Below are 23884 nucleotides of genomic sequence, written 5' to 3' on the forward strand. Positions count from 1 at the left end.
CTCCTGACGTCTGTAGAATCTGACAAGTCACACATTGTCCTCCCGTTTGTGTCCTCCGTGCTTTGAATAGATGTGCTATTGAGTGTTTGAATTTTGTTGTCATTGGTGTATGTGTTTGTGGCAAAGTGTTGAGTGTTTGGTGTGTATGTAGCAGCTAGAGAGCGAGGCTCTGAAGGCTACTGGGCAGCAGGAGGGCGCGGGGTCGGGTGGGGGGCGCTGGGCCGGGAGGGCCGCGTAGCAGCTGGGCCTCTCGAGGCGTCCGGGGACGGCCGCTGCCGTCTAGGGCCATAGCACCCTGAACGTGCCCGATCTCCTCTGGTCTGGGAAGCTAAGCAGGGTCGGGCCAGGTTAGTACTTGGATGGGAGACCGCCTGGGAATACCGGGTGCTGTAGGCTTTTGCTTCTTCTTTTGTCCCGCCCGCTGGGGGGTCGGGGGTGGGGGGGCCCCCCGCCTTCTGCGCCCGCCCCCACTTTCGCCCTCGGGCCCCGGCCCCTCCCCCCCCTCGGCGCGACCCGCTGCCCCCGCCCGGGGCTTCCTCCCCTCTCCCCCGCTGCAGCACCACCGCCAGGTGGCGGCAGCGGCAGAGCGTCCCAGGCGTTCCGTTGGGCCGGCAGCGGAGCCCCAACCCTGGGCCCCACACCGGGCCGGGGCCGGGCGGCGGGATCCCTAAGTGCCGCTGGGTCTCCTCTCCCCCCGACCCCGCACCCGCCGCCCCGCACTCCGGGACATCGCGTACACCCGGCGCGGGACAGCCCACGGCGGCAAACCGTGTCCTGGGCCCCCGGACACCCGGCCCACCGTGCACTTTCTCTCCGCCGCACACCCGGGCCTCGGGCCCGGGCCTCACGCCGGGCGGGCTCCTCGCCGCCGCCGGGGCTCCCGAGAGACACACCGGCGCGCCGCACAGGGCGAGTCGCTGGCCACCTGGGCAGAGAGGACACACAACAGCACACGGAGCGCACGCACCCAAACCCAAACCACCCACCGGCCCCTTGACCCCTGGCTACACACCCCAAACCCCACCCCAGCGGGCCACAGGATAGCCGGCTCTGGCCCCCCGCGCCGCCCCCCGCCCCCGCGCGGGGGCTGCTGCCACACGCAGGCCCTGAGGGGAATCGGGGCAGAACGGTCCTCCCCGGACGGGGGTGGGGTGGCGGGGTGGGGGGGGACACTGCAGATCTTCAGGACCTCCGGGTGACGGACCAGCGGCAGGCACGGCCCTGCCTCCTCCTCCCGGCCCCGCCCCAAAGCCCCTCCCCACCGTGCCCTCGCGTGGGCCGGCGGAGGGCCCTCTCTCGCGCACTCTCCGGCTCCGGCCCTCCGCTCCCACGCGTGGAAGCCTGTCCCTGCGCGCGTGCCCGTGGGTCTGCTCCTCGGGGTGTGGGACGGCGGTGCGTCCGTGGTTTGGGTGGGGGTGGGAGGGTGCGCGCGCGAGACCCGTGAGGCTCCGCCTGGCCCCCCACCCCCACCCCGATCCGGGCAGGTGGGCTAGCGAAGGGCCAGGGCGGCGGGAGGGACCCGACTGCGCAGGGAGGGACGCGTCGCAGCAGCTCGGCCTCTTGAGGCGTCCGGGGGCGGCCGCCCTCGTCTACGGCCAGACCACCCTGAACGCACCCGATCTCGTCTCACCTCGGAAGCTAAGCAGGGTCGGGCCCGGTTAGTACTTGGATGGGAGACCGCCTGGGAATCCCGGGTGCCGTAGGCTTTTTGCTCTGCCTCTCTTTCTGCCCCGCCCCCCTGGGCTGGGAAGGGGAGGGGGGGCCTTCGCCCTCCGCGCCCGCCCCGGCTCCCGCCCCCGGCCGGCCCGGACCCCGCCCCGTGGCCCCTGGAGAGAGGGTCAGATTGGAGATGTGGAGGCTCAGTCCCCGAGGCTGCCGCCCCTCACACACCTGCCGCAGGCCCGGGCCTCCGGAACTTCGGACCGACCGGCTCTGAATTCAGGACACAGTCTAAAGTTGTCCAAGGAGATGACCACGTTACCACCCTGGGAAAGGAAAAATTGGATCCTATCCATATATGCAGAAGAAGAGAATCTAAACAGTTGGCTATCCGTTCACGGGAACATAACTTAAGAATCCAGATGCGAAGACATCTAGAAACACTTTTCAAACGTCTAAATCTTTAGAAAATATTCTGAAGGATTAAGAGGTAGAAGCATTCTTTGGACAGTCACGAGCAAGACCAGGGTGTCGATAGGAAATCCTTCTGTTCGATACTGCAAGAGACGCTCCAAAAACATACTACAACAAGGGAAAACACTAACAATATATGGGAAAGGAAAATCACCTTTCTTCATTTTCCTCACCTCCTACGGTTCTCAAAATAGAATGTTTGCCCCTATGCGCGGGAGACCTGTAGAAATCCTAGGTGAGTCCAGCAAGATAGCTCTAGATGAAATCAACATTCGATCGATAGTTTCGATATTTCTTGTTTCCTCGCAAATACACAATAATGAATGCAATTCTTGAAAAGGATAACATTCAAAGTCACAGAAAATCCACACAGCACCTACGGGGCAAAGGTGCCAACTTCGATGGAAAACTTAGCAAAAACGTACATGATGGCTCCCATCGATGGAGAGGCTATCCCGTAGTCCTCCATAGACGGACACAGAGTCCCCAAACTAATCATTTCCCCCACATTAATAAATAATCCCATTTAAACAGGGTTTATATCTAGAAACTTACAGTCTGCTTCTTTCTCTTTTTCTTTTAATTTGGGAAAGGGATATGTTAAAGAATGATGATAATGATCATGATTATCATTATGATTATTATATTAAATCGAATTAACCGTACCAAAACCCCACCACTCACCTTATAAAAATGGGAGTTGATGCATATGTCGGAAGCCGCTGTGTATCTTTTTCTCAAGGCGTGGAACCACAAAAACGCTTCTCCCAAACAAATCCCATCTCGACTGTCATCCTTTTCCTTGCTTTTCCTTTGAAAGTTTTTGCTCTCTGTTATAGGACTATCTCATTGAGGTAGTTTGTTAATTTCACAGTTTATAGAATAGATGTGGAACCATTCTGGATTCCTTCTGGGTAACTTGTGTGCCAGGGGAAACCTTCTGTTTGGAGAATACTCCTCGCTTACACAGGAAGCTGCAGTTCATCAGCGCTGCTAGAGAATGGCACTGCACGAATCAGTCGGAAGTATCTTTATCCGATCTTTGAGTAGGTCCGTGTACAAGGGGCTCCCGTGAGGATTACCCTAGATGCTTCCTGGTCACATGTGCCCTATCTTCTCTCTGGTACGTGCTACTCAGAGAATATGCTTGCTCCTGAATTATGCCAGTGTTTATTCATTTCCATTTAGGCTACAGTGTTTTCCAAATGGTCCTATAATTTCGCCTCCCATATCAGCAGGGTGTGTGCAAGAGTTTTCCTCAAAGCCAACACAGTGATCAGTTTCTTAAGTTTCCTCAATCTGGTGAGTTGGAAACTATATCTGGCTTCATTTTTTATTCTGCATTTCCTTGACCAATAATGAGGACACGGGGCCAAAGGCGTATTAAGCGTATTAAACGTAGATATTCTGTAACAGTAATATTTTGCCAATTATATGGGCTACAGATACCTTGTCCTGTTTGCAGCTTGTTTTTGACCCTCTTCATGGTATCTTTGGAAACTTTTCATGATGGGAAATTTGGAATAGAAACAAAATCGGAAAGAATAGTAGAGTATTTTCTCACTCCCCTGACTCAAGAAATCACCAACCCCTGGCCAGATCTTGTTTCTTTTATACCCCTCCTACCTTAAGTTCATGATCCCCTTAATAATATCCCTCCAACGATAAAAAGTCAATATGTTTCTATCAAAGGTAGAGGCTTTCTTCCCTTTTTCAGTGTACTCACAGCCACCTTATTCCATGTAAAAATTTCACCGTGTTAGAGATAACAGCAAGTACTCAATGTTTGCGTTTCCCTGAGACACACACGCTCATTTCAGTTTCTTTGAATCCAGTCCAAATACAGTCCATACCTTGTGAGGGGTTGAGATGTCTTTTGAAAGAGTGTCCATACATCGCGACTAGTCGGGGGCAGCCCCGGTTGTCACCATTTCCCTTTGTTTCCTACCGCTGTCCGCAGTGACCCGAGCTATTTTTGCATTGTGAGGGGTTTCATCGTGGATTTAAACGTATTTAACGTGTTTCAATATCTTGCAATCATTAGACTTGCTGGCGATCAAACCGTCCTGTGTTTGGCAAACGGGAGTCTACTCATTCTGGTTCCTGTGTCTTTTGACGTGACCCTCGTCCTGTTGGATATGGTAGCATCCGCGCTTCCCAGTATGAGAAGCGTGCGTTTCCCGCCCCAGACTTCAAGTCAGCGTATGTCTCCAGTAAGTCTTAGGACCGTTTAATAACGATGGTTGGCGGAGACCACGATCTAGAGGCTGGTGAAATGCACTAGTGTCGAGTTCGCACCTATGTCTCAGCACTTTCCGTGGAAAAACTTAAAAAAAAAAAAAAAAAAAAAGAAAAGAAAAGAAAGAAAGAGAGAAAGAAAAGAAAAAAAAATTACAGGAAAACACATTGAGTTTACACTGATAATCCAAGTTCAAACTGAGAACTGAGAGTTTTTTTACATTACTTTACCGATTTCACCTCTTCCTCTCACACCCAGATTCCCAGTACCCAAAGACACCAACAGCATTTCTTCTTTGCAGGATCCCACAGAATAATCGTAGCCATGCACCATAGAACCGTGGACTGGTTCCTACTGCATGAACTAGGAAAGGCGAGGAAGGAACCTTCTATTGTTCCGGCTGCACTGTGAAAATGTAAGAGCTGCCGTCCGCCGAAGCCAGTCTGCTCATGTCCAAGGAGCTCTGAGCCACGTCACACTCCTTTGGAATATTTCCCTGAGCCTTCATGTGGGCTCCTGACGTCTGTAGAATCTGACAAGTCACACATTGTCCTCCCGTTTGTGTCCTCCGTGCTTTGAATAGATGTGCTATTGAGTGTTTGAATTTTGTTGTCATTGGTGTATGTGTTTGTGGCAAAGTGTTGAGTGTTTGGTGTGTATGTAGCAGCTAGAGAGCGAGGCTCTGAAGGCTACTGGGCAGCAGGAGGGCGCGGGGTCGGGTGGGGGGCGCTGGGCCGGGAGGGCCGCGTAGCAGCTGGGCCTCTCGAGGCGTCCGGGGACGGCCGCTGCCGTCTAGGGCCATAGCACCCTGAACGTGCCCGATCTCCTCTGGTCTGGGAAGCTAAGCAGGGTCGGGCCAGGTTAGTACTTGGATGGGAGACCGCCTGGGAATACCGGGTGCTGTAGGCTTTTGCTTCTTCTTTTGTCCCGCCCGCTGGGGGGTCGGGGGTGGGGGGGCCCCCCGCCTTCTGCGCCCGCCCCCACTTTCGCCCTCGGGCCCCGGCCCCTCCCCCCCCTCGGCGCGACCCGCTGCCCCCGCCCGGGGCTTCCTCCCCTCTCCCCCCGCTGCAGCACCACCGCCAGGTGGCGGCAGCGGCAGAGCGTCCCAGGCGTTCCGTTGGGCCGGCAGCGGAGCCCCAACCCTGGGCCCCACACCGGGCCGGGGCCGGGCGGCGGGATCCCTAAGTGCCGCTGGGTCTCCTCTCCCCCCGACCCCGCACCCGCCGCCCCGCACTCCGGGACATCGCGTACACCCGGCGCGGGACAGCCCACGGCGGCAAACCGTGTCCTGGGCCCCCGGACACCCGGCCCACCGTGCACTTTCTCTCCGCCGCACACCCGGGCCTCGGGCCCGGGCCTCACGCCGGGCGGGCTCCTCGCCGCCGCCGGGGCTCCCGAGAGACACACCGGCGCGCCGCACAGGGCGAGTCGCTGGCCACCTGGGCAGAGAGGACACACAACAGCACACGGAGCGCACGCACCCAAACCCAAACCACCCACCGGCCCCTTGACCCCTGGCTACACACCCCAAACCCCACCCCAGCGGGCCACAGGATAGCCGGCTCTGGCCCCCCGCGCCGCCCCCCGCCCCCGCGCGGGGGCTGCTGCCACACGCAGGCCCTGAGGGGAATCGGGGCAGAACGGTCCTCCCCGGACGGGGGTGGGGTGGCGGGGTGGGGGGGGACACTGCAGATCTTCAGGACCTCCGGGTGACGGACCAGCGGCAGGCACGGCCCTGCCTCCTCCTCCCGGCCCCGCCCCAAAGCCCCTCCCCACCGTGCCCTCGCGTGGGCCGGCGGAGGGCCCTCTCTCGCGCACTCTCCGGCTCCGGCCCTCCGCTCCCACGCGTGGAAGCCTGTCCCTGCGCGCGTGCCCGTGGGTCTGCTCCTCGGGGTGTGGGACGGCGGTGCGTCCGTGGTTTGGGTGGGGGTGGGAGGGTGCGCGCGCGAGACCCGTGAGGCTCCGCCTGGCCCCCCACCCCCACCCCGATCCGGGCAGGTGGGCTAGCGAAGGGCCAGGGCGGCGGGAGGGACCCGACTGCGCAGGGAGGGACGCGTCGCAGCAGCTCGGCCTCTTGAGGCGTCCGGGGGCGGCCGCCCTCGTCTACGGCCAGACCACCCTGAACGCACCCGATCTCGTCTCACCTCGGAAGCTAAGCAGGGTCGGGCCCGGTTAGTACTTGGATGGGAGACCGCCTGGGAATCCCGGGTGCCGTAGGCTTTTTGCTCTGCCTCTCTTTCTGCCCCGCCCCCCTGGGCTGGGAAGGGGAGGGGGGGCCTTCGCCCTCCGCGCCCGCCCCGGCTCCCGCCCCCGGCCGGCCCGGACCCCGCCCCGTGGCCCCTGGAGAGAGGGTCAGATTGGAGATGTGGAGGCTCAGTCCCCGAGGCTGCCGCCCCTCACACACCTGCCGCAGGCCCGGGCCTCCGGAACTTCGGACCGACCGGCTCTGAATTCAGGACACAGTCTAAAGTTGTCCAAGGAGATGACCACGTTACCACCCTGGGAAAGGAAAAATTGGATCCTATCCATATATGCAGAAGAAGAGAATCTAAACAGTTGGCTATCCGTTCACGGGAACATAACTTAAGAATCCAGATGCGAAGACATCTAGAAACACTTTTCAAACGTCTAAATCTTTAGAAAATATTCTGAAGGATTAAGAGGTAGAAGCATTCTTTGGACAGTCACGAGCAAGACCAGGGTGTCGATAGGAAATCCTTCTGTTCGATACTGCAAGAGACGCTCCAAAAACATACTACAACAAGGGAAAACACTAACAATATATGGGAAAGGAAAATCACCTTTCTTCATTTTCCTCACCTCCTACGGTTCTCAAAATAGAATGTTTGCCCCTATGCGCGGGAGACCTGTAGAAATCCTAGGTGAGTCCAGCAAGATAGCTCTAGATGAAATCAACATTCGATCGATAGTTTCGATATTTCTTGTTTCCTCGCAAATACACAATAATGAATGCAATTCTTGAAAAGGATAACATTCAAAGTCACAGAAAATCCACACAGCACCTACGGGGCAAAGGTGCCAACTTCGATGGAAAACTTAGCAAAAACGTACATGATGGCTCCCATCGATGGAGAGGCTATCCCGTAGTCCTCCATAGACGGACACAGAGTCCCCAAACTAATCATTTCCCCCACATTAATAAATAATCCCATTTAAACAGGGTTTATATCTAGAAACTTACAGTCTGCTTCTTTCTCTTTTTCTTTTAATTTGGGAAAGGGATATGTTAAAGAATGATGATAATGATCATGATTATCATTATGATTATTATATTAAATCGAATTAACCGTACCAAAACCCCACCACTCACCTTATAAAAATGGGAGTTGATGCATATGTCGGAAGCCGCTGTGTATCTTTTTCTCAAGGCGTGGAACCACAAAAACGCTTCTCCCAAACAAATCCCATCTCGACTGTCATCCTTTTCCTTGCTTTTCCTTTGAAAGTTTTTGCTCTCTGTTATAGGACTATCTCATTGAGGTAGTTTGTTAATTTCACAGTTTATAGAATAGATGTGGAACCATTCTGGATTCCTTCTGGGTAACTTGTGTGCCAGGGGAAACCTTCTGTTTGGAGAATACTCCTCGCTTACACAGGAAGCTGCAGTTCATCAGCGCTGCTAGAGAATGGCACTGCACGAATCAGTCGGAAGTATCTTTATCCGATCTTTGAGTAGGTCCGTGTACAAGGGGCTCCCGTGAGGATTACCCTAGATGCTTCCTGGTCACATGTGCCCTATCTTCTCTCTGGTACGTGCTACTCAGAGAATATGCTTGCTCCTGAATTATGCCAGTGTTTATTCATTTCCATTTAGGCTACAGTGTTTTCCAAATGGTCCTATAATTTCGCCTCCCATATCAGCAGGGTGTGTGCAAGAGTTTTCCTCAAAGCCAACACAGTGATCAGTTTCTTAAGTTTCCTCAATCTGGTGAGTTGGAAACTATATCTGGCTTCATTTTTTATTCTGCATTTCCTTGACCAATAATGAGGACACGGGGCCAAAGGCGTATTAAGCGTATTAAACGTAGATATTCTGTAACAGTAATATTTTGCCAATTATATGGGCTACAGATACCTTGTCCTGTTTGCAGCTTGTTTTTGACCCTCTTCATGGTATCTTTGGAAACTTTTCATGATGGGAAATTTGGAATAGAAACAAAATCGGAAAGAATAGTAGAGTATTTTCTCACTCCCCTGACTCAAGAAATCACCAACCCCTGGCCAGATCTTGTTTCTTTTATACCCCTCCTACCTTAAGTTCATGATCCCCTTAATAATATCCCTCCAACGATAAAAAGTCAATATGTTTCTATCAAAGGTAGAGGCTTTCTTCCCTTTTTCAGTGTACTCACAGCCACCTTATTCCATGTAAAAATTTCACCGTGTTAGAGATAACAGCAAGTACTCAATGTTTGCGTTTCCCTGAGACACACACGCTCATTTCAGTTTCTTTGAATCCAGTCCAAATACAGTCCATACCTTGTGAGGGGTTGAGATGTCTTTTGAAAGAGTGTCCATACATCGCGACTAGTCGGGGGCAGCCCCGGTTGTCACCATTTCCCTTTGTTTCCTACCGCTGTCCGCAGTGACCCGAGCTATTTTTGCATTGTGAGGGGTTTCATCGTGGATTTAAACGTATTTAACGTGTTTCAATATCTTGCAATCATTAGACTTGCTGGCGATCAAACCGTCCTGTGTTTGGCAAACGGGAGTCTACTCATTCTGGTTCCTGTGTCTTTTGACGTGACCCTCGTCCTGTTGGATATGGTAGCATCCGCGCTTCCCAGTATGAGAAGCGTGCGTTTCCCGCCCCAGACTTCAAGTCAGCGTATGTCTCCAGTAAGTCTTAGGACCGTTTAATAACGATGGTTGGCGGAGACCACGATCTAGAGGCTGGTGAAATGCACTAGTGTCGAGTTCGCACCTATGTCTCAGCACTTTCCGTGGAAAAACTTAAAAAAAAAAAAAAAAAGAAAAGAAAAGAAAAGAAAGAAAGAGAGAAAGAAAAGAAAAAAAAATTACAGGAAAACACATTGAGTTTACACTGATAATCCAAGTTCAAACTGAGAACTGAGAGTTTTTTTACATTACTTTACCGATTTCACCTCTTCCTCTCACACCCAGATTCCCAGTACCCAAAGACACCAACAGCATTTCTTCTTTGCAGGATCCCACAGAATAATCGTAGCCATGCACCATAGAACCGTGGACTGGTTCCTACTGCATGAACTAGGAAAGGCGAGGAAGGAACCTTCTATTGTTCCGGCTGCACTGTGAAAATGTAAGAGCTGCCGTCCGCCGAAGCCAGTCTGCTCATGTCCAAGGAGCTCTGAGCCACGTCACACTCCTTTGGAATATTTCCCTGAGCCTTCATGTGGGCTCCTGACGTCTGTAGAATCTGACAAGTCACACATTGTCCTCCCGTTTGTGTCCTCCGTGCTTTGAATAGATGTGCTATTGAGTGTTTGAATTTTGTTGTCATTGGTGTATGTGTTTGTGGCAAAGTGTTGAGTGTTTGGTGTGTATGTAGCAGCTAGAGAGCGAGGCTCTGAAGGCTACTGGGCAGCAGGAGGGCGCGGGGTCGGGTGGGGGGCGCTGGGCCGGGAGGGCCGCGTAGCAGCTGGGCCTCTCGAGGCGTCCGGGGACGGCCGCTGCCGTCTAGGGCCATAGCACCCTGAACGTGCCCGATCTCCTCTGGTCTGGGAAGCTAAGCAGGGTCGGGCCAGGTTAGTACTTGGATGGGAGACCGCCTGGGAATACCGGGTGCTGTAGGCTTTTGCTTCTTCTTTTGTCCCGCCCGCTGGGGGGTCGGGGGTGGGGGGGCCCCCCGCCTTCTGCGCCCGCCCCCACTTTCGCCCTCGGGCCCCGGCCCCTCCCCCCCCTCGGCGCGACCCGCTGCCCCCGCCCGGGGCTTCCTCCCCTCTCCCCCGCTGCAGCACCACCGCCAGGTGGCGGCAGCGGCAGAGCGTCCCAGGCGTTCCGTTGGGCCGGCAGCGGAGCCCCAACCCTGGGCCCCACACCGGGCCGGGGCCGGGCGGCGGGATCCCTAAGTGCCGCTGGGTCTCCTCTCCCCCCGACCCCGCACCCGCCGCCCCGCACTCCGGGACATCGCGTACACCCGGCGCGGGACAGCCCACGGCGGCAAACCGTGTCCTGGGCCCCCGGACACCCGGCCCACCGTGCACTTTCTCTCCGCCGCACACCCGGGCCTCGGGCCCGGGCCTCACGCCGGGCGGGCTCCTCGCCGCCGCCGGGGCTCCCGAGAGACACACCGGCGCGCCGCACAGGGCGAGTCGCTGGCCACCTGGGCAGAGAGGACACACAACAGCACACGGAGCGCACGCACCCAAACCCAAACCACCCACCGGCCCCTTGACCCCTGGCTACACACCCCAAACCCCACCCCAGCGGGCCACAGGATAGCCGGCTCTGGCCCCCCGCGCCGCCCCCCGCCCCCGCGCGGGGGCTGCTGCCACACGCAGGCCCTGAGGGGAATCGGGGCAGAACGGTCCTCCCCGGACGGGGGTGGGGTGGCGGGGTGGGGGGGGACACTGCAGATCTTCAGGACCTCCGGGTGACGGACCAGCGGCAGGCACGGCCCTGCCTCCTCCTCCCGGCCCCGCCCCAAAGCCCCTCCCCACCGTGCCCTCGCGTGGGCCGGCGGAGGGCCCTCTCTCGCGCACTCTCCGGCTCCGGCCCTCCGCTCCCACGCGTGGAAGCCTGTCCCTGCGCGCGTGCCCGTGGGTCTGCTCCTCGGGCTGTGGGACGGCGGTGCGTCCGTGGTTTGGGTGGGGGTGGGAGGGTGCGCGCGCGAGACCCGTGAGGCTCCGCCTGGCCCCCCACCCCCACCCCGATCCGGGCAGGTGGGCTAGCGAAGGGCCAGGGCGGCGGGAGGGACCCGACTGCGCAGGGAGGGACGCGTCGCAGCAGCTCGGCCTCTTGAGGCGTCCGGGGGCGGCCGCCCTCGTCTACGGCCAGACCACCCTGAACGCACCCGATCTCGTCTCACCTCGGAAGCTAAGCAGGGTCGGGCCCGGTTAGTACTTGGATGGGAGACCGCCTGGGAATCCCGGGTGCCGTAGGCTTTTTGCTCTGCCTCTCTTTCTGCCCCGCCCCCCTGGGCTGGGAAGGGGAGGGGGGGCCTTCGCCCTCCGCGCCCGCCCCGGCTCCCGCCCCCGGCCGGCCCGGACCCCGCCCCGTGGCCCCTGGAGAGAGGGTCAGATTGGAGATGTGGAGGCTCAGTCCCCGAGGCTGCCGCCCCTCACACACCTGCCGCAGGCCCGGGCCTCCGGAACTTCGGACCGACCGGCTCTGAATTCAGGACACAGTCTAAAGTTGTCCAAGGAGATGACCACGTTACCACCCTGGGAAAGGAAAAATTGGATCCTATCCATATATGCAGAAGAAGAGAATCTAAACAGTTGGCTATCCGTTCACGGGAACATAACTTAAGAATCCAGATGCGAAGACATCTAGAAACACTTTTCAAACGTCTAAATCTTTAGAAAATATTCTGAAGGATTAAGAGGTAGAAGCATTCTTTGGACAGTCACGAGCAAGACCAGGGTGTCGATAGGAAATCCTTCTGTTCGATACTGCAAGAGACGCTCCAAAAACATACTACAACAAGGGAAAACACTAACAATATATGGGAAAGGAAAATCACCTTTCTTCATTTTCCTCACCTCCTACGGTTCTCAAAATAGAATGTTTGCCCCTATGCGCGGGAGACCTGTAGAAATCCTAGGTGAGTCCAGCAAGATAGCTCTAGATGAAATCAACATTCGATCGATAGTTTCGATATTTCTTGTTTCCTCGCAAATACACAATAATGAATGCAATTCTTGAAAAGGATAACATTCAAAGTCACAGAAAATCCACACAGCACCTACGGGGCAAAGGTGCCAACTTCGATGGAAAACTTAGCAAAAACGTACATGATGGCTCCCATCGATGGAGAGGCTATCCCGTAGTCCTCCATAGACGGACACAGAGTCCCCAAACTAATCATTTCCCCCACATTAATAAATAATCCCATTTAAACAGGGTTTATATCTAGAAACTTACAGTCTGCTTCTTTCTCTTTTTCTTTTAATTTGGGAAAGGGATATGTTAAAGAATGATGATAATGATCATGATTATCATTATGATTATTATATTAAATCGAATTAACCGTACCAAAACCCCACCACTCACCTTATAAAAATGGGAGTTGATGCATATGTCGGAAGCCGCTGTGTATCTTTTTCTCAAGGCGTGGAACCACAAAAACGCTTCTCCCAAACAAATCCCATCTCGACTGTCATCCTTTTCCTTGCTTTTCCTTTGAAAGTTTTTGCTCTCTGTTATAGGACTATCTCATTGAGGTAGTTTGTTAATTTCACAGTTTATAGAATAGATGTGGAACCATTCTGGATTCCTTCTGGGTAACTTGTGTGCCAGGGGAAACCTTCTGTTTGGAGAATACTCCTCGCTTACACAGGAAGCTGCAGTTCATCAGCGCTGCTAGAGAATGGCACTGCACGAATCAGTCGGAAGTATCTTTATCCGATCTTTGAGTAGGTCCGTGTACAAGGGGCTCCCGTGAGGATTACCCTAGATGCTTCCTGGTCACATGTGCCCTATCTTCTCTCTGGTACGTGCTACTCAGAGAATATGCTTGCTCCTGAATTATGCCAGTGTTTATTCATTTCCATTTAGGCTACAGTGTTTTCCAAATGGTCCTATAATTTCGCCTCCCATATCAGCAGGGTGTGTGCAAGAGTTTTCCTCAAAGCCAACACAGTGATCAGTTTCTTAAGTTTCCTCAATCTGGTGAGTTGGAAACTATATCTGGCTTCATTTTTTATTCTGCATTTCCTTGACCAATAATGAGGACACGGGGCCAAAGGCGTATTAAGCGTATTAAACGTAGATATTCTGTAACAGTAATATTTTGCCAATTATATGGGCTACAGATACCTTGTCCTGTTTGCAGCTTGTTTTTGACCCTCTTCATGGTATCTTTGGAAACTTTTCATGATGGGAAATTTGGAATAGAAACAAAATCGGAAAGAATAGTAGAGTATTTTCTCACTCCCCTGACTCAAGAAATCACCAACCCCTGGCCAGATCTTGTTTCTTTTATACCCCTCCTACCTTAAGTTCATGATCCCCTTAATAATATCCCTCCAACGATAAAAAGTCAATATGTTTCTATCAAAGGTAGAGGCTTTCTTCCCTTTTTCAGGGTACTCACAGCCACCTTATTCCATGTAAAAATTTCACCGTGTTAGAGATAACAGCAAGTACTCAATGTTTGCGTTTCCCTGAGACACACACGCTCATTTCAGTTTCTTTGAATCCAGTCCAAATACAGTCCATACCTTGTGAGGGGTTGAGATGTCTTTTGAAAGAGTGTCCATACATCGCGACTAGTCGGGGGCAGCCCCGGTTGTCACCATTTCCCTTTGTTTCCTACCGCTGTCCGCAGTGACCCGAGCTATTTTTGCATTGTGAGGGGTTTCATCGTGGATTTAAACGTATTTAACGTGTTTCAATATCTTGCAATCATTAGACTTGCTGGCGATCAAACCGTCCTGTGTTTGGCAAACGGGAGTCTACTCATTCTGGTTCCTGTGTCTTTTGACGTGACCCTCGTCCTGTTGGATATGGTAGCATCCGCGCTTCCCAGTATGAGAAGCGTGCGTTTCCCGCCCCAGACTTCAAGTCAGCGTATGTCTCCAGTAAGTCTTAGGACCGTTTAATAACGATGGTTGGCGGAGACCACGATCTAGAGGCTGGTGAAATGCACTAGTGTCGAGTTCGCACCTATGTCTCAGCACTTTCCGTGGAAAAACTTAAAAAAAAAAAAAAAAAAAAAAGAAAAGAAAAGAAAGAAAGAGAGAAAGAAAAGAAAAAAAAATTACAGGAAAACACATTGGGTTTACACTGATAATCCAAGTTCAAACTGAGAACTGAGAGTTTTTTTACATTACTTTACCGATTTCACCTCTTCCTCTCACACCCAGATTCCCAGTACCCAAAGACACCAACAGCATTTCTTCTTTGCAGGATCCCACAGAATAATCGTAGCCATGCACCATAGAACCGTGGACTGGTTCCTACTGCATGAACTAGGAAAGGCGAGGAAGGAACCTTCTATTGTTCCGGCTGCACTGTGAAAATGTAAGAGCTGCCGTCCGCCGAAGCCAGTCTGCTCATGTCCAAGGAGCTCTGAGCCACGTCACACTCCTTTGGAATATTTCCCTGAGCCTTCATGTGGGCTCCTGACGTCTGTAGAATCTGACAAGTCACACATTGTCCTCCCGTTTGTGTCCTCCGTGCTTTGAATAGATGTGCTATTGAGTGTTTGAATTTTGTTGTCATTGGTGTATGTGTTTGTGGCAAAGTGTTGAGTGTTTGGTGTGTATGTAGCAGCTAGAGAGCGAGGCTCTGAAGGCTACTGGGCAGCAGGAGGGCGCGGGGTCGGGTGGGGGGCGCTGGGCCGGGAGGGCCGCGTAGCAGCTGGGCCTCTCGAGGCGTCCGGGGACGGCCGCTGCCGTCTAGGGCCATAGCACCCTGAACGTGCCCGATCTCCTCTGGTCTGGGAAGCTAAGCAGGGTCGGGCCAGGTTAGTACTTGGATGGGAGACCGCCTGGGAATACCGGGTGCTGTAGGCTTTTGCTTCTTCTTTTGTCCCGCCCGCTGGGGGGTCGGGGGTGGGGGGGCCCCCCGCCTTCTGCGCCCGCCCCCACTTTCGCCCTCGGGCCCCGGCCCCTCCCCCCCCTCGGCGCGACCCGCTGCCCCCGCCCGGGGCTTCCTCCCCTCTCCCCCGCTGCAGCACCACCGCCAGGTGGCGGCAGCGGCAGAGCGTCCCAGGCGTTCCGTTGGGCCGGCAGCGGAGCCCCAACCCTGGGCCCCACACCGGGCCGGGGCCGGGCGGCGGGATCCCTAAGTGCCGCTGGGTCTCCTCTCCCCCCGACCCCGCACCCGCCGCCCCGCACTCCGGGACATCGCGTACACCCGGCGCGGGACAGCCCACGGCGGCAAACCGTGTCCTGGGCCCCCGGACACCCGGCCCACCGTGCACTTTCTCTCCGCCGCACACCCGGGCCTCGGGCCCGGGCCTCACGCCGGGCGGGCTCCTCGCCGCCGCCGGGGCTCCCGAGAGACACACCGGCGCGCCGCACAGGGCGAGTCGCTGGCCACCTGGGCAGAGAGGACACACAACAGCACACGGAGCGCACGCACCCAAACCCAAACCACCCACCGGCCCCTTGACCCCTGGCTACACACCCCAAACCCCACCCCAGCGGGCCACAGGATAGCCGGCTCTGGCCCCCCGCGCCGCCCCCCGCCCCCGCGCGGGGGCTGCTGCCACACGCAGGCCCTGAGGGGAATCGGGGCAGAACGGTCCTCCCCAGACGGGGGTGGGGTGGCGGGGTGGGGGGGGACACTGCAGATCTTCAGGACCTCCGGGTGACGGACCAGCGGCAGGCACGGCCCTGCCTCCTCCTCCCGGCCCCGCCCCAAAGCCCCTCCCCACCGTGCCCTCGCGTGGGCCGGCGGAGGGCCCTCTCTCGCGCACTCTCCGGCTCCGGCCCTCCGCTCCCACGCGTGGAAGCCTGTCCCTGCGCGCGTGCCCGTGGGTCTGCTCCTCGGGCTGTGGGACGGCGGTGCGTCCGTGGTTTGGGTGGGGGTGGGAGGGTGCGCGCGCGAGACCCGTGAGGCTCCGCCTGGCCCCCCACCCCCACCCCGATCCGGGCAGGTGGGCTAGCGAAGGGCCAGGGCGGCGGGAGGGACCCGACTGCGCAGGGAGGGACGCGTCGCAGCAGCTCGGCCTCTTGAGGCGTCCGGGGGCGGCCGCCCTCGTCTACGGCCAGACCACCCTGAACGCACCCGATCTCGTCTCACCTCGGAAGCTAAGCAGGGTCGGGCCCGGTTAGTACTTGGATGGGAGACCGCCTGGGAATACCGGGTGCTGTAGGCTTTTGCTTCTTCTTTTGTCCCGCCCGCTGGGGGGTCGGGGGTGGGGGGGCCCCCCGCCTTCTGCGCCCGCCCCCACTTTCGCCCTCGGGCCCCGGCCCCTCCCCCCCCTCGGCGCGACCCGCTGCCCCCGCCCGGGGCTTCCTCCCCTCTCCCCCGCTGCAGCACCACCGCCAGGTGGCGGCAGCGGCAGAGCGTCCCAGGCGTTCCGTTGGGCCGGCAGCGGAGCCCCAACCCTGGGCCCCACACCGGGCCGGGGCCGGGCGGCGGGATCCCTAAGTGCCGCTGGGTCTCCTCTCCCCCCGACCCCGCACCCGCCGCCCCGCACTCCGGGACATCGCGTACACCCGGCGCGGGACAGCCCACGGCGGCAAACCGTGTCCTGGGCCCCCGGACACCCGGCCCACCGTGCACTTTCTCTCCGCCGCACACCCGGGCCTCGGGCCCGGGCCTCACGCCGGGCGGGCTCCTCGCCGCCGCCGGGGCTCCCGAGAGACACACCGGCGCGCCGCACAGGGCGAGTCGCTGGCCACCTGGGCAGAGAGGACACACAACAGCACACGGAGCGCACGCACCCAAACCCAAACCACCCACCGGCCCCTTGACCCCTGGCTACACACCCCAAACCCCACCCCAGCGGGCCACAGGATAGCCGGCTCTGGCCCCCCGCGCCGCCCCCCGCCCCCGCGCGGGGGCTGCTGCCACACGCAGGCCCTGAGGGGAATCGGGGCAGAACGGTCCTCCCCAGACGGGGGTGGGGTGGCGGGGTGGGGGGGGACACTGCAGATCTTCAGGACCTCCGGGTGACGGACCAGCGGCAGGCACGGCCCTGCCTCCTCCTCCCGGCCCCGCCCCAAAGCCCCTCCCCACCGTGCCCTCGCGTGGGCCGGCGGAGGGCCCTCTCTCGCGCACTCTCCGGCTCCGGCCCTCCGCTCCCACGCGTGGAAGCCTGTCCCTGCGCGCGTGCCCGTGGGTCTGCTCCTCGGGGTGTGGGACGGCGGTGCGTCCGTGGTTTGGGTGGGGGTGGGAGGGTGCGCGCGCGAGACCCGTGAGGCTCCGCCTGGCCCCCCACCCCCACCCCGATCCGGGCAGGTGGGCTAGCGAAGGGCCAGGGCGGCGGGAGGGACCCGACTGCGCAGGGAGGGACGCGTCGCAGCAGCTCGGCCTCTTGAGGCGTCCGGGGGCGGCCGCCCTCGTCTACGGCCAGACCACCCTGAACGCACCCGATCTCGTCTCACCTCGGAAGCTAAGCAGGGTCGGGCCCGGTTAGTACTTGGATGGGAGACCGCCTGGGAATCCCGGGTGCCGTAGGCTTTTTGCTCTGCCTCTCTTTCTGCCCCGCCCCCCTGGGCTGGGAAGGGGAGGGGGGGCCTTCGCCCTCCGCGCCCGCCCCGGCTCCCGCCCCCGGCCGGCCCGGACCCCGCCCCGTGGCCCCTGGAGAGAGGGTCAGATTGGAGATGTGGAGGCTCAGTCCCCGAGGCTGCCGCCCCTCACACACCTGCCGCAGGCCCGGGCCTCCGGAACTTCGGACCGACCGGCTCTGAATTCAGGACACAGTCTAAAGTTGTCCAAGGAGATGACCACGTTACCACCCTGGGAAAGGAAAAATTGGATCCTATCCATATATGCAGAAGAAGAGAATCTAAACAGTTGGCTATCCGTTCACGGGAACATAACTTAAGAATCCAGATGCGAAGACATCTAGAAACACTTTTCAAACGTCTAAATCTTTAGAAAATATTCTGAAGGATTAAGAGGTAGAAGCATTCTTTGGACAGTCACGAGCAAGACCAGGGTGTCGATAGGAAATCCTTCTGTTCGATACTGCAAGAGACGCTCCAAAAACATACTACAACAAGGGAAAACACTAACAATATATGGGAAAGGAAAATCACCTTTCTTCATTTTCCTCACCTCCTACGGTTCTCAAAATAGAATGTTTGCCCCTATGCGCGGGAGACCTGTAGAAATCCTAGGTGAGTCCAGCAAGATAGCTCTAGATGAAATCAACATTCGATCGATAGTTTCGATATTTCTTGTTTCCTCGCAAATACACAATAATGAATGCAATTCTTGAAAAGGATAACATTCAAAGTCACAGAAAATCCACACAGCACCTACGGGGCAAAGGTGCCAACTTCGATGGAAAACTTAGCAAAAACGTACATGATGGCTCCCATCGATGGAGAGGCTATCCCGTAGTCCTCCATAGACGGACACAGAGTCCCCAAACTAATCATTTCCCCCACATTAATAAATAATCCCATTTAAACAGGGTTTATATCTAGAAACTTACAGTCTGCTTCTTTCTCTTTTTCTTTTAATTTGGGAAAGGGATATGTTAAAGAATGATGATAATGATCATGATTATCATTATGATTATTATATTAAATCGAATTAACCGTACCAAAACCCCACCACTCACCTTATAAAAATGGGAGTTGATGCATATGTCGGAAGCCGCTGTGTATCTTTTTCTCAAGGCGTGGAACCACAAAAACGCTTCTCCCAAACAAATCCCATCTCGACTGTCATCCTTTTCCTTGCTTTTCCTTTGAAAGTTTTTGCTCTCTGTTATAGGACTATCTCATTGAGGTAGTTTGTTAATTTCACAGTTTATAGAATAGATGTGGAACCATTCTGGATTCCTTCTGGGTAACTTGTGTGCCAGGGGAAACCTTCTGTTTGGAGAATACTCCTCGCTTACACAGGAAGCTGCAGTTCATCAGCGCTGCTAGAGAATGGCACTGCACGAATCAGTCGGAAGTATCTTTATCCGATCTTTGAGTAGGTCCGTGTACAAGGGGCTCCCGTGAGGATTACCCTAGATGCTTCCTGGTCACATGTGCCCTATCTTCTCTCTGGTACGTGCTACTCAGAGAATATGCTTGCTCCTGAATTATGCCAGTGTTTATTCATTTCCATTTAGGCTACAGTGTTTTCCAAATGGTCCTATAATTTCGCCTCCCATATCAGCAGGGTGTGTGCAAGAGTTTTCCTCAAAGCCAACACAGTGATCAGTTTCTTAAGTTTCCTCAATCTGGTGAGTTGGAAACTATATCTGGCTTCATTTTTTATTCTGCATTTCCTTGACCAATAATGAGGACACGGGGCCAAAGGCGTATTAAGCGTATTAAACGTAGATATTCTGTAACAGTAATATTTTGCCAATTATATGGGCTACAGATACCTTGTCCTGTTTGCAGCTTGTTTTTGACCCTCTTCATGGTATCTTTGGAAACTTTTCATGATGGGAAATTTGGAATAGAAACAAAATCGGAAAGAATAGTAGAGTATTTTCTCACTCCCCTGACTCAAGAAATCACCAACCCCTGGCCAGATCTTGTTTCTTTTATACCCCTCCTACCTTAAGTTCATGATCCCCTTAATAATATCCCTCCAACGATAAAAAGTCAATATGTTTCTATCAAAGGTAGAGGCTTTCTTCCCTTTTTCAGGGTACTCACAGCCACCTTATTCCATGTAAAAATTTCACCGTGTTAGAGATAACAGCAAGTACTCAATGTTTGCGTTTCCCTGAGACACACACGCTCATTTCAGTTTCTTTGAATCCAGTCCAAATACAGTCCATACCTTGTGAGGGGTTGAGATGTCTTTTGAAAGAGTGTCCATACATCGCGACTAGTCGGGGGCAGCCCCGGTTGTCACCATTTCCCTTTGTTTCCTACCGCTGTCCGCAGTGACCCGAGCTATTTTTGCATTGTGAGGGGTTTCATCGTGGATTTAAACGTATTTAACGTGTTTCAATATCTTGCAATCATTAGACTTGCTGGCGATCAAACCGTCCTGTGTTTGGCAAACGGGAGTCTACTCATTCTGGTTCCTGTGTCTTTTGACGTGACCCTCGTCCTGTTGGATATGGTAGCATCCGCGCTTCCCAGTATGAGAAGCGTGCGTTTCCCGCCCCAGACTTCAAGTCAGCGTATGTCTCCAGTAAGTCTTAGGACCGTTTAATAACGATGGTTGGCGGAGACCACGATCTAGAGGCTGGTGAAATGCACTAGTGTCGAGTTCGCACCTATGTCTCAGCACTTTCCGTGGAAAAACTTAAAAAAAAAAAAAAAAAAAAAGAAAAGAAAAGAAAGAAAGAGAGAAAGAAAAGAAAAAAAAATTACAGGAAAACACATTGAGTTTACACTGATAATCCAAGTTCAAACTGAGAACTGAGAGTTTTTTTACATTACTTTACCGATTTCACCTCTTCCTCTCACACCCAGATTCCCAGTACCCAAAGACACCAACAGCATTTCTTCTTTGCAGGATCCCACAGAATAATCGTAGCCATGCACCATAGAACCGTGGACTGGTTCCTACTGCATGAACTAGGAAAGGCGAGGAAGGAACCTTCTATTGTTCCGGCTGCACTGTGAAAATGTAAGAGCTGCCGTCCGCCGAAGCCAGTCTGCTCATGTCCAAGGAGCTCTGAGCCACGTCACACTCCTTTGGAATATTTCCCTGAGCCTTCATGTGGGCTCCTGACGTCTGTAGAATCTGACAAGTCACACATTGTCCTCCCGTTTGTGTCCTCCGTGCTTTGAATAGATGTGCTATTGAGTGTTTGAATTTTGTTGTCATTGGTGTATGTGTTTGTGGCAAAGTGTTGAGTGTTTGGTGTGTATGTAGCAGCTAGAGAGCGAGGCTCTGAAGGCTACTGGGCAGCAGGAGGGCGCGGGGTCGGGTGGGGGGGCGCTGGGCCGGGAGGGCCGCGTAGCAGCTGGGCCTCTCGAGGCGTCCGGGGACGGCCGCTGCCGTCTAGGGCCATAGCACCCTGAACGTGCCCGATCTCCTCTGGTCTGGGAAGCTAAGCAGGGTCGGGCCAGGTTAGTACTTGGATGGGAGACCGCCTGGGAATACCGGGTGCTGTAGGCTTTTGCTTCTTCTTTTGTCCCGCCCGCTGGGGGGTCGGGGGTGGGGGGGCCCCCCGCCTTCTGCGCCCGCCCCCACTTTCGCCCTCGGGCCCCGGCCCCTCCCCCCCCTCGGCGCGACCCGCTGCCCCCGCCCGGGGCTTCCTCCCCTCTCCCCCGCTGCAGCACCACCGCCAGGTGGCGGCAGCGGCAGAGCGTCCCAGGCGTTCCGTTGGGCCGGCAGCGGAGCCCCAACCCTGGGCCCCACACCGGGCCGGGGCCGGGCGGCGGGATCCCTAAGTGCCGCTGGGTCTCCTCTCCCCCCGACCCCGCACCCGCCGCCCCGCACTCCGGGACATCGCGTACACCCGGCGCGGGACAGCCCACGGCGGCAAACCGTGTCCTGGGCCCCCGGACACCCGGCCCACCGTGCACTTTCTCTCCGCCGCACACCCGGGCCTCGGGCCCGGGCCTCACGCCGGGCGGGCTCCTCGCCGCCGCCGGGGCTCCCGAGAGACACACCGGCGCGCCGCACAGGGCGAGTCGCTGGCCACCTGGGCAGAGAGGACACACAACAGCACACGGAGCGCACGCACCCAAACCCAAACCACCCACCGGCCCCTTGACCCCTGGCTACACACCCCAAACCCCACCCCAGCGGGCCACAGGATAGCCGGCTCTGGCCCCCCGCGCCGCCCCCCGCCCCCGCGCGGGGGCTGCTGCCACACGCAGGCCCTGAGGGGAATCGGGGCAGAACGGTCCTCCCCAGACGGGGGTGGGGTGGCGGGGTGGGGGGGGACACTGCAGATCTTCAGGACCTCCGGGTGACGGACCAGCGGCAGGCACGGCCCTGCCTCCTCCTCCCGGCCCCGCCCCAAAGCCCCTCCCCACCGTGCCCTCGCGTGGGCCGGCGGAGGGCCCTCTCTCGCGCACTCTCCGGCTCCGGCCCTCCGCTCCCACGCGTGGAAGCCTGTCCCTGCGCGCGTGCCCGTGGGTCTGCTCCTCGGGGTGTTGGACGGCGGTGCGTCCGTGGTTTGGGTGGGGGTGGGAGGGTGCGCGCGCGAGACCCGTGAGGCTCCGCCTGGCCCCCCACCCCCACCCCGATCCGGGCAGGTGGGCTAGCGAAGGGCCAGGGCGGCGGGAGGGACCCGACTGCGCAGGGAGGGACGCGTCGCAGCAGCTCGGCCTCTTGAGGCGTCCGGGGGCGGCCGCCCTCGTCTACGGCCAGACCACCCTGAACGCACCCGATCTCGTCTCACCTCGGAAGCTAAGCAGGGTCGGGCCCGGTTAGTACTTGGATGGGAGACCGCCTGGGAATCCCGGGTGCCGTAGGCTTTTTGCTCTGCCTCTCTTTCTGCCCCGCCCCCCTGGGCTGGGAAGGGGAGGGGGGGGCCTTCGCCCTCCGCGCCCGCCCCGGCTCCCGCCCCCGGCCGGCCCGGACCCCGCCCCGTGGCCCCTGGAGAGAGGGTCAGATTGGAGATGTGGAGGCTCAGTCCCCGAGGCTGCCGCCCCTCACACACCTGCCGCAGGCCCGGGCCTCCGGAACTTCGGACCGACCGGCTCTGAATTCAGGACACAGTCTAAAGTTGTCCAAGGAGATGACCACGTTACCACCCTGGGAAAGGAAAAATTGGATCCTATCCATATATGCAGAAGAAGAGAATCTAAACAGTTGGCTATCCGTTCACGGGAACATAACTTAAGAATCCAGATGCGAAGACATCTAGAAACACTTTTCAAACGTCTAAATCTTTAGAAAATATTCTGAAGGATTAAGAGGTAGAAGCATTCTTTGGACAGTCACGAGCAAGACCAGGGTGTCGATAGGAAATCCTTCTGTTCGATACTGCAAGAGACGCTCCAAAAACATACTACAACAAGGGAAAACACTAACAATATATGGGAAAGGAAAATCACCTTTCTTCATTTTCCTCACCTCCTACGGTTCTCAAAATAGAATGTTTGCCCCTATGCGCGGGAGACCTGTAGAAATCCTAGGTGAGTCCAGCAAGATAGCTCTAGATGAAATCAACATTCGATCGATAGTTTCGATATTTCTTGTTTCCTCGCAAATACACACTAATGAATGCAATTCTTGAAAAGGATAACATTCAAAGTCACAGAAAATCCACACAGCACCTACGGGGCAAAGGTGCCAACTTCGATGGAAAACTTAGCAAAAACGTACATGATGGCTCCCATCGATGGAGAGGCTATCCCGTAGTCCTCCATAGACGGACACAGAGTCCCCAAACTAATCATTTCCCCCACATTAATAAATAATCCCATTTAAACAGGGTTTATATCTAGAAACTTACAGTCTGCTTCTTTCTCTTTTTCTTTTAATTTGGGAAAGGGATATGTTAAAGAATGATGATAATGATCATGATTATCATTATGATTATTATATTAAATCGAATTAACCGTACCAAAACCCCACCACTCAGCCTTATAAAAATGGGAGTTGATGCATATGTCGGAAGCCGCTGTGTATCTTTTTCTCAAGGCGTGGAACCACAAAAACGCTTCTCCCAAACAAATCCCATCTCGACTGTCATCCTTTTCCTTGCTTTTCCTTTGAAAGTTTTTGCTCTCTGTTATAGGACTATCTCATTGAGGTAGTTTGTTAATTTCACAGTTTATAGAATAGATGTGGAAC

At 55.9% G+C, this 23884-nt stretch overlaps 6 non-coding genes and 5 pseudogenes across 6 annotated transcripts; all 11 read left to right on the forward strand.

The window, feature by feature from the left end:
• Positions 1-277: 277 nt before the first annotated feature.
• Positions 278-396, forward strand: LOC123629166 (annotated as a pseudogene).
• Positions 397-1587: 1191 nt separating this feature from the next.
• Positions 1588-1706, forward strand: LOC123629233. Its single transcript, XR_006731934.1, has one exon. It is a non-coding gene; the product is annotated as a 5S ribosomal RNA (ribosomal RNA).
• Positions 1707-5162: 3456 nt separating this feature from the next.
• Positions 5163-5281, forward strand: LOC123629167 (annotated as a pseudogene).
• A 1192-nt stretch (positions 5282-6473) lies between these two features.
• On the forward strand, positions 6474-6592 carry LOC123629234. The gene has a single exon (XR_006731935.1). It is a non-coding gene; the product is annotated as a 5S ribosomal RNA (ribosomal RNA).
• Positions 6593-10049: 3457 nt separating this feature from the next.
• Positions 10050-10168, forward strand: LOC123629168 (annotated as a pseudogene).
• A 1191-nt stretch (positions 10169-11359) lies between these two features.
• LOC123629235 lies at positions 11360-11478 on the forward strand. Its single transcript, XR_006731936.1, has one exon. It is a non-coding gene; the product is annotated as a 5S ribosomal RNA (ribosomal RNA).
• A 3457-nt stretch (positions 11479-14935) lies between these two features.
• LOC123629169 lies at positions 14936-15054 on the forward strand (annotated as a pseudogene).
• Positions 15055-16245: 1191 nt separating this feature from the next.
• Positions 16246-16364, forward strand: LOC123629223. The gene has a single exon (XR_006731924.1). It is a non-coding gene; the product is annotated as a 5S ribosomal RNA (ribosomal RNA).
• Positions 16365-17555: 1191 nt separating this feature from the next.
• On the forward strand, positions 17556-17674 carry LOC123629237. Its single transcript, XR_006731937.1, has one exon. It is a non-coding gene; the product is annotated as a 5S ribosomal RNA (ribosomal RNA).
• A 3457-nt stretch (positions 17675-21131) lies between these two features.
• Positions 21132-21250, forward strand: LOC123629170 (annotated as a pseudogene).
• Positions 21251-22441: 1191 nt separating this feature from the next.
• On the forward strand, positions 22442-22560 carry LOC123629238. Its single transcript, XR_006731938.1, has one exon. It is a non-coding gene; the product is annotated as a 5S ribosomal RNA (ribosomal RNA).
• Positions 22561-23884: the final 1324 nt, after the last annotated feature.

The sequence above is a fragment of the Lemur catta genome (genome assembly GCF_020740605.2).
Source record: "Lemur catta isolate mLemCat1 chromosome 20 unlocalized genomic scaffold, mLemCat1.pri SUPER_20_unloc_1, whole genome shotgun sequence".
Taxonomy (NCBI): domain Eukaryota; kingdom Metazoa; phylum Chordata; class Mammalia; order Primates; family Lemuridae; genus Lemur; species Lemur catta.